Source organism: Eulemur rufifrons, chromosome 18, assembly GCF_041146395.1.
Source record: "Eulemur rufifrons isolate Redbay chromosome 18, OSU_ERuf_1, whole genome shotgun sequence".
Taxonomy (NCBI): Eukaryota; Metazoa; Chordata; class Mammalia; order Primates; family Lemuridae; genus Eulemur; species Eulemur rufifrons.
The window spans coordinates 47833436-47839600 of NC_091000.1; the positions used below are offsets into that span (position 1 = coordinate 47833436).

Consider the following 6165-nt stretch of genomic DNA (forward strand, 5'->3'; position numbering starts at 1 on the left):
GGCCCAAGGGTACGGTGCGGTTGCCTTGAGGCTCTGTGGCTGAGAGAAGCTGCCCCACCACTTCTGGGTGACCGTGCCTGCAAGGAGCAAGTGATACAACTCTGGAGCAGGCTGGAATAGCTGTGAATAGCTGCCAGCATCCCAGGCGAGTATGGGTAGTGCTTCTACGTCTGGGATATGCTCTCTTTACTTCCGGGAGATCACAAAAGTGAAATTGGGAAGTTGGGAGAGAGGTCTTCCTCCGTGCTCTTCTTTGGAGATCCTTATTCACAGTCCAGGCTCACAAAGCTTTGCCCAAGGCAACATCTGACAAGTACCACCCTCAATCTTCTACTGCCTGGGGCTGGGCCCGCCCGAAGTTCGCGGCAGGCCCCCAAAAACCTGAAAAGTAGGTGGGGGTGACATATTCCCCCGCAACCTAGCGGCGGGGAATTAGCTCAAGTGGTAGAGCGCTCGCTTAGCATGCGAGAGGTAGCGGGATCAATGCCCGCATTCTCCAATTTTTTTGTTAACCTTCTTTGTATATTCGCTTCTTTCTCTGGTTAACAACCTCAGAGCTTCTTACCCCGGAAAAAATGATACCTCTCTAGTACTACCCCTATTACTGCTCCCCACAAAAACACCCCTTGCCCCTACTTCCAGCCTCCTTTCCTTTCTACTCTTGCACCAGGTTTGGTCCTCCTAAGTAATCAGATCTCAAAGCAAATTTCCTGTCCTTAGGCAAGCACAGCTAAAGTGATGCCCATAGGATCTCTCCCTACTCCATCTTGTTCACAAATATGACACCACTTACCCCTACTTCCAGCCTCCTTTCCTTTCTACTCTTGCACCAGGTTTGGTCCTCCTAAGTAATCAGATCTCAAAGCAAATTTCCTATCTTTAGGCAAGCACAGCTAAAGTGATGCCCATAGGATCTTTCCCTACTCCATCTTCTTCACAAATATTGCCACCTCCAGAAAGTATCTTACTTTGTAGATTTAGGGCGTACACGTGCAGTTTTGTTATGTGAACACATTGCGTAGTGGCGAAGTCTGGGCTTTTAGTGTACCCATCACACAAATAGTGTACATTGCACCAAATAGGTAATTTTTCATCCCACGCCCCCATCCCAGGATATTAACATATTTTGCTTTGTTGTTTCTATTACAATTTATAGTTCTTAATTTCATGGAAGGGAGCAGGCCACATCTGGGGAAGGCCAAAGTAGGAATTGCCAGATTAATTAGCACAGATATCCAAGAATATTCTGCTCTTTCATCTTTAAAAAGTTATAATTATCAACTGGCTATTGAAGGTATGGCTGTCTAGGAGGTGGCTTTGGGGTTGGAAATTCCAGGCTCCATCTTTGTACCACCATTCCTAGTGCACCTAGCCATGTATAAGTGGAAAAACCATGCATATAGAGAAAATAGTTTATTTATATGTGATCCAAGATAAGCATTTTTTAAGTTTAAAATTCCAATTAAATATTCTGTCCTTTAGACATGAAAGGGAATGAAATAATTTTTGTTTGTTTTTAGGTTGCTAAATAAAATAATTGTTAGAAAGAAATCAATGTTCAGCTTTAATTTTTGATGTTACAAGATCCATTTGGAAACAATGTCCATGCAGTGTCTGGAGAGTGTTGTTTAGGCTTCTGCTTCCTAATCTATTCCCCTCCAACAATACTGTTGGTCCATTGTGCTCCACGCTCGACCTAGTCCACCTCATCCATGAATAGGCCATTAGCTTCCTAGATAAGCAGCAATGGGCTTTCCCTTGAAATTTGGAGTGCTGCACAAACCTCCTTCAACTTAGTTATCTCAGAGCATTGTGATGGATTCCATTTTTTACTTTCATCCACAAAGGAATCTCATTTTCACTGGTGCTCTTAGCAACTTTAGGGATCTTGTCCCAGAAATTCCATATTAACTGAATGAATAAATAATAAGCTATTTAGATGACTCAGATAAAAGAGTGGTTAACTGAGCTTTGGTGGAAGCTCATTCTGATGGAAACTTGATCCAGGGCCTGATAGATCTGTAGGATGTCTCTTGTTCAAGAGATAAGACTGGGAAAAGATGAAAGGGTATTATCTGTAGAGTGAGTGGCAGGTATGGGGATTAACAGTTGGTCTTTATGGAACTGCAGGCAAATTGGCAGAGCCAGAGCTCCTCCAGATTACAGCTCAGGGTCTGCAGGGGATGTCATATTGGCTGACTTCTGCCATCTCCTTTAAGCCCCTGCACCCCAGCAGACACTGTTTGATCTTGCCTCACAACGGGCTTGAGCTGTAGGTTGGTAGGGAAGTGAATGCTAGGTTTGAAGTTTCTGTGGCCTGAACTCCTTTACTCCAGAACCTGTAGGCATTTGGTGAAGTACTTCAGATTCCACCACCTTGCCCTCAGGCCATTAGAACCCATTGGGAACTATGAGTCTGCCTAGGCCTATTACCAGACCTCAGCCCATATACTCTCTAGTACTCTAACTTCTCTAGGTTCCTATCATTGGCTTTTCTTGTTTTTCAGGTTAAATACCCACATAAATCCAGTTCCAAGTAATGGAGAGGTCTTCTTGTTGTTAAAATGAACTTCTCTCAGCTCCTATAACAAGGAGTGGAAGCCTCCTCCCGCCTGCCATATAGCACTCTGCATCGAGGAGAAGAAAATGACCACTTCCCCCCAGTACAGACCTTCTTCCACTTTGAGCATCTCTGCCCATTTAGAGATTCCTCCCCTTCTCTCTTCCTTGATTTCCCTTCATTGCCCATATACAGTCTGTTGGAGTGTTGTTCAAAATATTGCCAGCCCTGGCATGGGAACCACTGGGGGGGAAGGGGGGGGAACAGATCCGATTTATCACACTTCAAAGGTGTCCAATGTTTTCCTGTCCTCTGTGTGCCATGAAATTAAAAGAGAAAGATCAATTAAAGAAGGTCAATGTTTTCAACATCTGCATCCATCCATACAACTCTGAAGTGGTCAGCTGGGAGGCAGTGGTTATCCATCCAGAGAGAAGGAAGGAGCAAAGCCAGAGAATAGGGACGTGTACCCTGCTGGCTCCTGCCTGCCAAGACAGCGAGTTACCATTCTCCCAACAACCATCCCTGCCCTCTCGCTATTAGGTATTTGTGGCACGTGATTATTTCTGGACTAGACATTGTATGTCCCACTGGTTTTTCAGGACCATTCAGCATTCTGGAGCTCCACTGGCACCAAGGTGGAGCCAGCACCGCACTGAAGGTGGAGAGTCCCTCTTAAGAAATATGTACTGCGCGGCCCTGGTGCGCATGTCAAATGAGGACCGGGAGGAAGTTACTGTGGGAAAGCTTTGGCCCTGACGCAATTCCACTCTTGCTATTTTTGAAAAGAAGAAATTAAGTCTCAGCTGCAAATAAGTTCAGCTAGCCAGGATGCTCTAATGATATTCTCTCTAAAGGAAATGTGGTTATCGTCTACACCTGCAGTCCCCAACCCCCGGGCTACAGACTGGTACCGGTCTGTGGCCTGTTAGGAATCGGGCTGCACAGCAGGAAGTGAGCAGTGGGCTAGGGAGCGAAGCTTCATCTGTATTTGCAGCCGCTCCCCATCACTCGCAGCACCGCATAAGCTCCACCTCCTGTCAGATCAGCAGCTCCGTTAGATTCTCACAGAAGCAGGAACCCTACTGTAAACTGCGCACGCAAGGAATCTAGGTTGCGGGATCCTTATGAGAACCTAATGCCTGATGATCTGAGGTGGAGCTGAGGGATGATGCTAGTGCTGGGAAGCGGCTGCAAATGCAGATCATGATGAGCAGAGAGGTTTGACTGCACAATAAATGTAATGTGTTTGAACCATCCTCCTCACACCCAGGGAAAAATTGTCTTCCATGAAATCCACCCCTGGTGCCAAAAAAGTTGGGGACCACTGGTCTACACTTAAGACAAGTACAAGGAGAATAAGCTTTCTTTACAGACACCACTCTCTCTGAGGCTCGAACCCAAGACCTTCAGATTATGAGATTAAGGTGCTGTCCACTGCACCAAGAGGGAGACCAAAAGCTGTGTGCACTCAGGTTCTACAGCGACCATCTAATTTCTTTCTCCAAATGGGCTACTTCCTGTATTTCCAGTTTTCTTAGCTCAGGGTCACTAACTCTTGAAGATAACTAAGCCCCTCATAGCCCTCTTTAATCCTGCTGAACAGAACCTCACACAGGCATGGTGTACCGACTGAACAATTGTGCCTGACCTGATTTTCTATTGATCTGGATCTCCATTCCCTCAGATATATTAGTACGTATTTTACTGTCCATTGTCTCCTCTGTTGGAATAGTAGGTTCTCACTAAATAGCAGTTGAATTAATAAATAGCTTCCAAACATGCCTGCAGTCTACATTTACCTGTCATAATTTAAATCTGCATTTCCACCTATGTCATCTGAGATATTCCCCTCAAAATATCACAAACTGATTTTATGATGAATCCCTGTGTTCTCTTCACCTCTATGTCCCCAAAAACTCTATTAACGATTTTATTGACATCATTTCATTTAGTTCAATTTAACTTTTTGCCATAAACATAGATACCATTATCCCCATCTTACTGGTGAAACTGAGGCTCAGCAGAACTAAATACAGCTGATAAGCGGCAATGCTAGATATTGAAAGCAGATTTTGCTTTACAAAAAGTGTGCTGTTTCTCCACTCTAGATGATGTTCTCTCCACCATTCTTTTCCACATAATCACAGTCATTTGTTAAGTGAATATTTATAGAATTTCAGATTCTTTAGTCCATCCAACAGATATTAATTCACAACCTGCCATATAGCTGGCATTTGTGTTCAAAACTGCCAAGGCAACCTTGACCTTTTGTCCTTCAAATTTCCACAAAAAACTTAAATCATCAGTATTCAAAGTGTGGTGCTCAGACCCACGGAGGTTCTGAGATGCTTTCAGGGTGTCTGTAAGGCCAAAAATATTTTCATAATAACATCAAGACTTTATTTGCAATGAAAAAAGCCAATAATGCAAAAACAACAGGGGTAAAACTATTGGATCAAGGCAGTGACATTATGAAGTACTAGTAGTCACTACGTCCATAACTGCTACACACACGGGGCGGGGGGTGGGGGGTGGTGGAAGTGTTAACTACTTAAAAATATCATTGATGAAGCAGTAAAAAAATAGTTGTTATTAAATCTCAACCCTTAAGTACATGTTTTTTTTAATATTCTGTGTGAATAAATGGGAAGTGCAGATACAGCACTTCAGCTGTTAATCAAAAGAAAACGATTGTTTCTAGGAACAGCATTCAGGTGATTTTTGACTTGTGAGCTGCTTTTTCTTTCTTCTTTTTTATGGAGCACCACTTTTATTTGGAAAAACAAGTAATAGTCAACACTAAATATAACACTATTTTATATTTAGACTTTGGTTATTGGCAGAAATTTTCTCAAAAACCAAAGAAAAGAGACTGTCACTGCAAAGAAAATTGACAGTATTTGTTTACAATGAAAAAATTCTAGCTTGCAAGTGAAAATTAGCATTTAGAAAACTTCATGAGCTGGCAGCATTCCAAGCATTACAGGCTTTTCTGATGAGATTGGATGGTTTTAATGAATGTTCTTTTTGGTTTGTTTGATACTATATACTGAAATGTTTCAACATTTAGAAAAGCTAAATATCTCAGTGGATCAAAATAACAATATGTCACAAAATCACACAGGGGTAAAAGATCCATTTAAAGTTAGTGATGTGGCTTTAGATTCTACATTGCAACCAATCCTAAAGAAATTTACAGCTGTCAAGTTTGGGTGTAAATCAAAGAATATCCACAATTACCTGAAAAAGCTGTTAAAATATGACTTATTTTTTTCTAAGTGCATAATCTGTGTGAAGCCAGACTTTCTTCATATGCTTAAACCAAAATTTTATATCTTAACAGTTTGAATGTGGAAACAAATATAAAAATTTATATTTATATTTACATTTTATATATTACCTTTATTCTAGTAAGCCAGTCATTAAAGAGAGTTAAAATATTTATTTTTCATAAATGTTTTCATATAGCTATTTTTCAACATATAGTGGTTTGATCATTGTTATTTTAGAAAAAAATTAACATTTTTCACCTTTTCAGTTTTAATTTTTAATGTGATAAATACCAATAGATATAATCCACAAATATCTTTGAGTTTCACAGT

At 41.5% G+C, this 6165-nt stretch overlaps 1 non-coding gene across 1 annotated transcript; it reads left to right on the plus strand.

The window, feature by feature from the left end:
• The first annotated feature begins 426 nt into the window (after nt 1-426).
• Nucleotides 427-499, plus strand: TRNAA-AGC (transfer RNA alanine (anticodon AGC)). The gene has a single exon. It is a non-coding gene; the product is annotated as a tRNA-Ala (tRNA).
• The last annotated feature ends 5666 nt before the right edge of the window (nt 500-6165 follow it).